The following is a 12,056-nucleotide window of genomic DNA, read 5'->3' on the forward strand; positions in this document are numbered from 1 at the left end:
GGCATCCTTCTGTGTTAGTACATATAATTCTGTTTCATTGTTAGTAATGGCTGTATTATATTCATTATATGGATATTTTATAACTTTTTTATTTCATAATTGAATATTTAGATGCATTTCCAAAGGTATGTGCATATATATGCCTGTGTGTTTATTCTGAGAGGTGCTTAGTTAAAAGTATGCACATTTTAATTATAGTTAGATATGCCAAAATGCTTCCCCAAATATTTGTGCCAATTTATACTCTCAACCAATGGTAAATGAGCCAATTTCTGATTTATCTCTAAAATTCTTAATTCATAATGTAGTAAAATAAACACAGAATTATGTCCACAGCAATATTTTGTTTTCATTAACAAAAAAATCTCATATTATAATGTATTTCATACGGCTCCCATAAATACCTAAACACTCACTGAGGCAGTCATCTCACTTCTCTGAATTTATATTACTTAAATTGACTGGTTTTAATAGTTTTTTATATCATCTTTATACTATGTCCATCAGGATTAAAGTGTATTCCTTTAGGAGTATGCATTTCTTGATAACTAACTCTCCGAACATTCATTCAACCTCTTAGCCAGAGATAAAGAAATTATTAAAGTTAATTCATTTCCCCATGGTTGTAGCACAGCATGACAGAGTCCTCAGTTTCTCTAGCATGAGGAACAGAGGAAGAAGCCAGTAGCAACCACAACCACCAGAGGCTGGGGCAGCAGGGGTGGGGAGGGGTGGGAAATCTTTGAGTGGAAGGAGCCACTAAAGTGTTCAATAATATTATGACCGACCCAATAAACACTTTAGCGATCTCTTCTTACTTGACTTTCCTATGACTTCCTATAACTGTGACCAACCTCTTTTTCTTGAAACATTCCTCTTTGGATTTGGATAAAGCACCCATTCCAGGATTTTCCCCCTACATCTCCTACTGTTTCTTCTCCATTAGGTTGTGGACTTTCATTCTCTCAGAACTTTAAATGTAGTCCCTAAGATTTTGACCCTGTCCCTCTTTTTTTCCCCTCCCACTCTATTCATAGTTCATAATAGTTTCATTCACACTCCAGACTTCAATGATCACTTTTATGCAGAAGACTCAAAATCCATATTTAGAATTCAGACCTCTCTCAGATTAACAAATTCAACTGCTAAGGTCTACCTCTACCTAGATGACATGAACTCGTCATGTCCATGAACTTTCATAGCACCTATTTCTTATTTTACTATACCCCTCACATTTAGTAATCAAGCCCTATTGAGTCTACCCCTTATATCACATTAAATTTCTTCTCTCTAGCCTCAGTTTAAATCTTTATCATTTCTTCCCTGAATATCTCAGTAGTAGTTTAATCTCCCTTCCTCTACTAAGTCCTATCCAATGGATACTATATAATATAACTAATGATGTCTAACTAAAATTTAATTCTGATAATGGAACTTCTACATCTTAAATTCTTTCAGTTTTTTTCAATATTTTTTTTCTTAGTGATATTCTTAGAGGTAAATCTTAGGGAAAAAAAGTTGCCATGTTAAGGTAAAACAATAATCCCAGTGGAATTTTTATTAACACAGAGCCAAAGTATATTTGGGAAAAATATACTTTTGTAATATTTCATCTAAGAATATATTATACCATTCTATTGATACAAAATTTTAAAATATTTTTCAACAAAATTTTATACTTATACTTCACATTTCTCACTAAAGCCATTCTTAGGTATTTTATGTTTATGGCTCTTCTGAATGAGATCTCTCTTTGCCATTATATTTTTTACTATTGGTAAATATAAAAATTATAATTACTTAGATGCACATCATCTACCTTGGTACCTTTATATGATTTGATGCAAGATAATTCAAATAATTTTTAATCAACTTACTCTGATTTCCTAAGCACATAGTTCACCATTCTTAATGTACATGTATATTAATGTAAACATAATTTATATAGTTATATTTTTAAACTGGAAATAATCCAAATTATAATACATACTGTTAGTGGAATATATATAGTCATTACAATTATGCTGAGAAAGAATTTATAAAAACATAAGACCTTACATAACCATGTTTAAGTGAGGAAAAGTATTAATTTAAAATGTATATACTTTCCTAAATTTCAATATTTTCTATAACAAAGACATTAACTTTATAATCAAATATCATATATTTAAACATGATTACAACTATCTTTTAAAATATGCATGGAACATGCTTTTTTAAATGAAGCTATAGAAATATGTAATTGTGATTGTACTTGGATATTGGGATTAGAGATGATTTCTTCTTTTCCCAAAATGTCTGTTATGATCATGTGGTATTCTTTAATGGGAAATTTATTTTTAGATCTTTATTCATCATTACTGGCTCCCTATCTCCTCATGATAAAATCTAAAATGTTAAGCACTGCAGCGAAGGACCTTCTTAATCTGATTCTTATTTACCTTTCTAGCTTCAACTTCTACATGCTTACACGTATAAGGTGTGCTCTGGCCAAATCGAACTAATTCCAGCTTCTCTTATGCTTCTTATTCTTCTACGCCTTTATGGCTTTTGCTCTGCCTGAAATACTCATTCTCTACACTACCTCCTTGCTTCCCAAATCATCCACTAATATTCTGCTAAAGAGACATCTTCCATGGGAAGATTTCTCAGCCTGCCCTCATCCTCCAACAAACACCATATTGAGTTAGTTGCTTCCCCTCTGTGCTTCCTAAGTAGCATGTATTTGTTTCAACTGTAGCTCAAATATGATTGTATTATGATTGATGGTTTACTTGCTTATTGTTGAGATTATATATTATTTGTCTCCACATCTTGACGTCTCACACTCCAAAAAAGTATGTTAAGTGGAATGACTAGAATAGAGAAATATAGAAATTGTTTTATGTCAAGTAAAGCCACTAATACCACCTTTAATAAAATTTAATTATCTGAATGTTTTAAGTGAAAGTATGTGCTCTCTTGGTTCAGTTACTAGGTATTTCATAGTAGATCAGATCTCTGAACTATTTTTTTCCAAAATTAATAATAAGAGATTTAAATCTCCCTATCAGAGTTTGGGAAAAAATTAAGATACTGTTATTTTCAAAGGAAAAGTAATTCAAATATTTTAAGACATACATAAAAGCATTTTAATAGTTCTTAGATGTAATCTGCTGGTGATAAAACTATATGAAAGGGAATTTCAAATAATGGCAGCCTAAATTATTCAGAGAAGCCATCCTACTGAAAGCAACTAAATATTCAGGATAAAATATTAAAACAATTATCTTAAAAGCCTGAAAATCTGACAAGATAATGGGGGACTTCGAGGACAAATTCTGGAGAAAACTTAAACCCAGAGAGGTGAACAGAATATTGAACTTTGTTTTTGTTCTAAAAGCATTTGCTGACACAACTGTGGACATAAATTCGGATAACTTGTAGGGCAAGGAAGACAGAAATTAAGGACCAGGATGTACATAAGATAAGGAGTGTTATAGTATCTACGTTAGCCCAGAGAACTGCTAAGGAGTTTGACACGTCACCAACCAGGACAGAAGGAAAACGGGAAAAGAAAAAATTCCTATAAACTTGTGGTTTGATACTGGACATCCTGCAGAGTTTCAGCTGGGTATACTGGGCAGCCTAGCAGTCAAGAACCCTCAAGTCTTGAATTTGGTTTAAAGTGGTTTACAATTAGTAGTATGCAGAAACTGGCAGATATAACTAGAAATCTATCATGAAGGAAGGCACTTTCATTCAAGATTTCGAGAGATCCTGACAAATATTATTTTCAGGGTAATGATCAACGCAAGTCAAAAAAATCTGGTGCTCATGGAAATATGGAGCTGTGATCAAAAACCAGCAGGAACATCCTTGCAGACTTTAGACTCTAGAATTATCAGACAGAGATTTAATATATTTAAAGAAATAAAAAAGCAAGCTTGAAAACATTTTCAGGAAACAAAAAAATAATAAAAAATGTCATAGCAGATTTGAATAATAATTAGAATTTTTAAAATGAAAGACATAGTAAGTAAACTAAAAAACTCAAAGGATACTTTTAACAGCATACTGGACACAGAGGAAGACAAAATAAGTAAAACTGAAAGATAATAAGAAATTGTTCATAAAACAGTACAATGAGACAAGAATGGAACCCAGAGATAGTGAGGACTTGAGTGAGAAGACAGTGAGCACTTTAATGTGCCAAAAAGAAATAAATGCCAACCTAGAAATCTACAGCTAGAAAAATATCTATCAATAATGACATTTCAGACAAACAAAAACTAAAATATTTCATCACCAGCTGAAGTAGAGATAAAGGAAGTCATTTCATAATGTTAAGTCTCAATTTAGCAGGAAGACACTACAAATTTAAATTTGGTTAAGTAGCTAAATAAAAAAAAAAAAGAGCCTCAAAATATATGAAGCAAAAAACTGACTGAAATCCAAGGAGAAGTAAACAATTCACCATTCATAGTGGGACTCTTTACCTTAACTTTCTCAGCCACGTGAAATAACAGGAATAAAAAAGAATACAGAATATCTGAACAACACAATTAACAAATGACTTAACAAACATATACAGAGTACTACTACAGACAATTTCAGAATACTGTCTTTTCATGAACATGCACAACATTTACAATGACTGACAGCCTACAATACTATGAGAGTGAATGATATGCAGCTACTCACAACAATGTGGATGAATCTCACAAGTAATCATATTTAGAAAAAGATGGCAAAACCAAAGAGTATATGCTGTATAATTCCATATATATAAAGCATAAGAACAGCAAAACTAATCAAGGCTGTTAGAAGTCAGAATAGTGATTACCCTTGATTATGACTGGAGCTTCTGCATCTGACAATGTTCTGTGTCTAGATCTGTGTGCTAGTCACATAGGTATGTTCATTTGTGAACATTTGTCCACCTGTACATTTATGATGTGTGAACTTTTTGACATGTATATTATACTTCAACAAACAAAAAATTTTTCAAAGAATGACTATATGATGGGCTGCAAAAAAAATTTCAACAAATATCAAAGAATTAAAAACACTGGATATGATTTGATGACAGTGGGCTATAACTAGAAATCTATAACCATAAGTTATGGATTATCTCTATGTTTAGAATATCTCTATGTATTTGGATATTGAAAAAAAATTCTGAATAACCTGTGAGTCAAAGAAGATATCACAAAGGAAATTAGAAAATATATTGAATGTTTGATAAAGAAAATATTACATATGAAAATTTGTAATGGAATATTGAGACTTTCTTTATGTCCCAGACTGTTTAATTTTGGTAAATGTACCATAGGCATTGTAAAAGAGTTTGGATTCTGTAGTTGTTGGGTGATTTAATAAACATACACACGTTTGTTATTCCTATTATTCAAATCTGCTATATCTTTATTGATTTTCTTTTGTCTCCTTGTTCTCTTTCTGAACAAAGTATGTTAAAATTTCCCATTCTGGTTATGAATTTCTCTATTTCTCCTTGGAGTTCAGCCATTTTGCTTAATGTAGTTAAAGATGATATTATTGTGATGAAATTTATAATTGTTTTATCTTCCTGTTGGATTGACTCTTTTATCATTATGTAATGTCTTATTTTATCCATAAGATTTCTTATCTTAAGGTCTAGTATAAGTGATATTTGTATAGCTAATTATACAGTTTCCTTTTGATAAATGTTTGCATGGTATCTCTTTCCATTCTTTAACTTTCAACCATTCTTTGTGCTTTTAGTAAAGGTGTATCTCTAATAAATGACATATGGTTATTTAATTTCTGATCAGTCTGTCTTTATTAATTGGAATGTTTTGTCTTTTATAATTACATAACTACTGATATACTTGGATTTAAATCTGTCAACTTACTATTTTTTTATTCTATCCTTTTTTTTAACTTTTATTATTATTTATGCCTACAGCACCTGGTCTTCCTAGGTGGCCTCCCATCCAAGTACTAACCAGGCCTGACCCCGCTTAGCTTCCAAAATCAGACATTGAGCTTGTTCAGAGTGGCATGGCCGTAGACCATGGACCGTGGCTCCACGGGGCATGAACCCAGGACCTTCTGCATGTAAAGCAGATGTGCTAATCGCTACACTATAAAACCATGTCCTAGCATAGCCTTTCTATGCTTGCCCTTTTTCCCTTTCTTGCCTTGTTTTAGATTAAGTATATTTTTACCCTATTGTCTCCTCATTATTAACTTATTGGTTATACATTCTTTTAATATTTTAAATGGATTATCCTAGAAGATAAAACATGAATTCTTAACTTATTAAAGTCTAATATAAAATTTTACTTTTACCACTTCCAGGACAATGCAATGGCCTTAAAGTCCTTTAATTCTATTTACCTTGCTCCATATTTTTTGTTATTGTTCTTATATTTTTCAGTCTTTTATATTTTAAATTCTACTATGCATTATTGTTGTTGTTTTATTCACTGAATATATTACCTCCTCTGCTTCCTTCCTTTTAGACTTCCTTCTTTCTTCTCCTTCTTTCTTTCTTTCTTTCTCTTCTTCCTTCCTCTCTCCCTCCCTCCCTTTCTCCCTCTCTTCATTTCTTCCTTCCTTCCTCCCTTCTTTCCATCCTTCCTTCCTATCTATGCCTCTACCTGAGAATATTTCCCATATATCTAAAGAAATCTCTTGATATTTCCCTCAGTGCAGATCTGCTTGAGATGCATTTCCTCAGTGTTGGTCATTTGAAAGTATTTTTATTAACCTTCCTTTTCGAAAGATATTTTTGCTAGATATGAAATTCTAGGTTTGCAGCTGTTTTCTTGAAGCTCTTTGAAGATGTCATTTCACTGTTTTCTGGCTTCCCTTTTTTGCGGGGGAGCTTACAATACTGTGAGCTCATTTGAAAATAATAAGTCTTATTTTCTGGTTGTCAAAATATGGTTCATTATAAAAACTAATAAAATCAAAATTTATTCCAAAAAAGAGAAAAAATACCAATATGAGGTATATAAAAAGAAACACCACTATAGTACCTGCATCATTAAAATAATAATAAGAAATATCATAAACAACTTTAAGCCCATATATTATACAATTTAGATTAAATGCACAATTTATTAGAAATCATAATTAACTAAACTGATATAAACTAGAAAGTAATCTGTATATTTCCATAACTATTGTAGATTTTTAATTTATAGTTTAAAACATTTTCATGAAGAGAATTCTATTCTATTAAGGCTTTATTCTCAATTATTCTAAATGTTTATGGGAGAAAAAAATACTAATTTACAAAAACGTTCCAAATAACTGAAAAACAGTAATACTTCTCAACTTACTATATGAGGCTAGCATAGACTTGACAACAAACCGTGACAAAAACATTACAAGAATATCTAATAGCCAAAATATACAAAGAACTCATACGACTCAATAACAACAACAACAAAAAAACAATCCAATCAAAAGATGGGAAAAGGACCTGAACAGACATTTCTCCCAAGAAGACATACAAATGGCCAACAAACATATGAAAAGATGCTCAACATCACTAGCTCTTAGGGAAATGCAAATCAAAACCACAATGGGATACCATCTCACACCTGTTAGAATAGCTATAATCAACAGGACAAATAATAACAAATGTTGGAGAGGATGCGAAGATAAAGGAACTCTCGTCCAGTGTTGGTGGGACTGCAAATTGGTGCAGCCACTATTGGAAAACAGTATGGAGGTTCCTCAAAACACTAAGAATCGATCTACCATATGATCCAGAAATGTCTCTACTGTATATTTACCCCAAAGACTAGAAAACCCATATCCAAAAAGATATTTGCACACCAATGTTCATAGCGGCATTATTCACAGTGGTTAGGACATGGAAGCAACCGAAGAGTCCTACAACGGACAATTGAATAAAGAAGCTGTGGTACATATATACAATGGAATATTACTCAACCATAAGAAGAGATGAAATACTACCACTTACGACGACATGGATGGACCTCGAGATAATCATGCTAAGCAAAATAAGCCAGACAGAAAAAGTTAAAAATCACATGATATCATTTATATGTGGGATATAAACCTAAAAGCAACAAATGAACAGGACAAATAGATATTCATGGACATGGATAATAGATTAGTGGTTACCAGAGGGTAAGGGAAAGGGGGGAGGAATGTGGTAGATGGGGTAAAAGGGGTCAAATATGTGATGATAGAAAGAAATCTGACTATGGGAGGGGAACACGCAATGCAATATATATATATGCCTTATTGTTAAATTGTACAGCTAAAACTTACTGGATTTCATTAACTAATGTCATCAAAAAAAATTTTTTTTTTTTTACATTACAAGAGTGGAAAATTACAAGCCAATTGCTATCATAAACACAGATTTTTAAAATTCTAAGCAAACTGTTAGGAAACTAAACACAGTAATATAAATAAGGATAATATGTTACAACCAACTTGGGTTTATTCCAAGAATGCAAGATTGGTTTATTATTAATAAATCAACTAATATAACTCATAATTTGAATAAAAGAATATAAAAGGATAAAAATCATATGGTCACCTCAATAAACAGAAAAATGTTTGATAAATTTAACACCCATTATGATTTTTTAAAAAAACTTTTGGTAAATTAGAAAGGGAAGAAAACTTCCTTAACCTGATAAAGGGTCTCCGAAAAAAAATCAAATAATATATTTTATGTTAACTATCAAAAAAGTTTATCTCTAAGATTAGGAATATGACAAGACTACTCATTATCTTTATTTCAACTTAACAGTGCACAAAACCATATAACAAGAAAACTATATGATTAGAAAGTTAAAAATAAATAAATAAACTAACATGGAGATAGCATGACAGTATATGCAAAAAATATAAAATAATATTAAAATGTTAAATTTTAAAATAAATTTAGCAAGGACACTGGATAAAAAGTTAATATAAAAATCAATTTTATATCTATATACCTACAATGATAAATTATAAATCTAAATTTTAAAATAGCAACAAAATATCAAATATCTAATGCAAATTGTATGATATCTCTACACACACTCATGCAAACACATACAAACATTGGAAGAAAATAAATAAAATAAATGGAAGAATATATCACGTTAATGGAAGAGATGTTTATGGACATATTGTCATTATATCGATAAATTCCATATTTTTTATAGTCAATAAAAATCCAAATAAAATATGTTAAGTGCCCCATAGTTTCCACAGATTTAATGTAATACCAATTAAAATCAGAGCAGGTTTTCTTTTTTTAGTAAAAATTGACAAACTGATTCTACAATATATATAGAAGTGTAAAGGCCAAAAAATAGCTAAATTAATCTTGAGGCAGAACAACAAAGTGAGAAAACTGACACAAATGTATATTAACATGTATTAAAATTTACTAAGAATGACAAAAGAATAGATAAATAGACAAACAGAACAGAGAATCCAGAAATAGACACACATATCTAGTAATTTGGTTTATGACAAAGGTAACAATGCAGAGTAGTGAGAAAAGGATGATCTTTTTATTAAATGGCACTGTGTATGCAGAAAATCCAACTGGATTTACACATGGCAAAAATGAACCTCAGCTCCTACATTACATCATACTTTAAAAAATAAGTTCAAGTGGATTTAAGAATCTATATGTGCAAGTTAAAACAAGAAAGCTGCTGGAATGATGGCAACCAATAATCAGATATGGCTATTTAAACTTAAGCTAAAATTAATTAAAATTAGTAACATTAAGAATTCAGTCCCACAGTTTCAACTAGCCACATATCAAGTGCTCAGTAGCCATATATCTTAAATATGTAGATATAAAAAATTTCCAACATATCAGAAAGTTCCATTAGACAGCAATATTCTAGAAGATAATTTGGGGCATATGTTCAGTTCATAATCTTGAAGTAGGCTACATTTTCTTTAAAAGGACAGAAAGAGTATTAAGTAAAAAAGAAAATATTTTAAACTGGTTTGCGTTAAAATTAAAAGTTTCTGTTATTCAAAAGACATCATTAAGAAACAAAGAATATTTCTATGTACTACTACGGATCGATTGCAAGTTTATATTTTTTTAAGTGACAAAATTAAAATGGAGAAGAATATATTGTATGTTATAATTTATCTGAAAAATTTTTAAAAACTATTTATTTTGCAATTGCAACAAAAAGAATAAAATACCTAGGAATAAATTTAATAAAGGATGTGAAGGACCTATACACTGAAAACTACAAGACGTTATTGAAAGAAATTGAAAAAGACACACAAAAAAATGGAGAAAAATATTCTGTGTTCAGGGATTGGAAGAATACATATAGTTAAAATGGCCTCATTACCCAAAGCAATAATATAGATTAAATGCAATCTCCATGAAAATTCCAATGGCAAATTTTTAAAGAAATAAAACAAAAACAAATTTCATCAGATCTGTATGAAACACAAAAGACCCCAAATAGCCAAAGCAATCCTGAGAAAAAAGAACAAGGCCAGAGTTATCATACTGTCTAACTTCAAGTTATACTATAAAGTGACAATAATCAAAACAGCATGGTAATGTCAGAAAAACAGACACCAATGGGGCCCAGAAATAAACCCGCATATATATGGACAAATCAGACTTAACAAAGGAGCGAAAAACATACAACAGAGAGAAGAAAGCCTCTTCAATGGTTCTGGGAAAATTGGAAAGCCACATGCAAAAGAATGAAAGTGACTGCTATCTGTCACTATACACCAAAATTAATTCAAAATAGATAAAAGACCTAAATATAGGACCTGAAACAATAAATTGCATAGAAGAAAACATAGGTACTAAACTCATGGACCCTGGTTTTAGAAAGGATTTGATGATTTGACCTCAAAGGCAAAGGAAGTAAAAGCAAAAATAAATGAATGGGACTATATCAAACTAAAACACCTGCACAGCAAAAAAAAAAAAAAAAACACCAACAAAAGAGGCAACCAACTGAACGAGAGAAGATGTTTGCAAATAATACCTCCAATGAGGGGCTAATATCCAAAATATATAAAGAACTCATACAACTCAACAACAACAAAACAAACTAATTAAAAAATGGGCAGAAGACCTAAACAGACACTGCTCCCAAGAAGACATACAATAGGCCAACAGACATATTAAAAGATGCTCAACTTCACTAGGTATTAGGAAACTGCAAATCAAAATCACAATGAGACACTACCTCACGCCTGTAAGAATAGCTATTATCTACGAGTAATAAGTGTTGGAGATATTGTGGGGGAAAGAGAACCCTCATATGCTGCTGGTATAAATGTAAATTGGTACAGTCACTATGAAAAACAGTATGGAATTTCCTCAAAATATTAAGAATAGAATTACCATATGACCCAGCAATCCCTATTCAGGGTAACTACCCAAAAAACTTGAAAACATTTATCCATAAAGATATATGCACCCTGATGTTCAATGAAGCTTTATTCATGGTGGCCAAGACATGGAAACACCTGAAGTGTCCTTTGATAGATGACTGGATAAAGAAGATGTGGTACATATATACAATGGACTATTACTCATCCATAAGAAAAGATGAAATATTGCCGTCTGCAACAACATGGATAGATCTTGAGATAATCATGCAAGCAAAATAAGTCAGACAGAAAAACTTGAGAACAATATGATTTCACTCAAAAGTGGGATAAAAAACTGAAAGCAACAATGAACAAGACAAACAAAAACTCATAGACACAGACAACAGTTCAGTGGTTACTAGAGGGAAAGTGGGATGCGGGAAGGTTGATAAGGGTAAAGGGGTCAAGTATACAGTGACAGAAGGAGATTTGACTTTGGGTGGTGAACACACCATGCAATATATGGATGATGTATTATTGAATTATACACTTGAAATCTATATGATTTGATTAAAAATGTCATCCCTATAAATCTAATTTTTTAAAAATTTGAAAATTTAGATGAAATTAACATTTCTGGAAACACAGAATTTACTGAAATAAAACAAGAATAAAAGTATGAATAATTTTATTACTAATAAAGAAATTTGAGATCATGGTTTCAAACT

At 31.1% G+C, this 12,056-nt stretch overlaps 1 protein-coding gene across 1 annotated transcript in view; it reads right to left on the minus strand.

Annotated features, from left to right (window-relative positions):
- Positions 1 to 12,056, minus strand: part of LOC102890116 (protocadherin alpha-7) — a 128,781-nt gene that overhangs the window by 50,711 nt on the left and 66,014 nt on the right. The window lies entirely within an intron of this gene.

Source organism: Pteropus alecto, unplaced genomic scaffold, assembly GCF_000325575.1.
Source record: "Pteropus alecto unplaced genomic scaffold, ASM32557v1 scaffold78, whole genome shotgun sequence".
Classification (NCBI taxonomy): domain Eukaryota; kingdom Metazoa; phylum Chordata; class Mammalia; order Chiroptera; family Pteropodidae; genus Pteropus; species Pteropus alecto.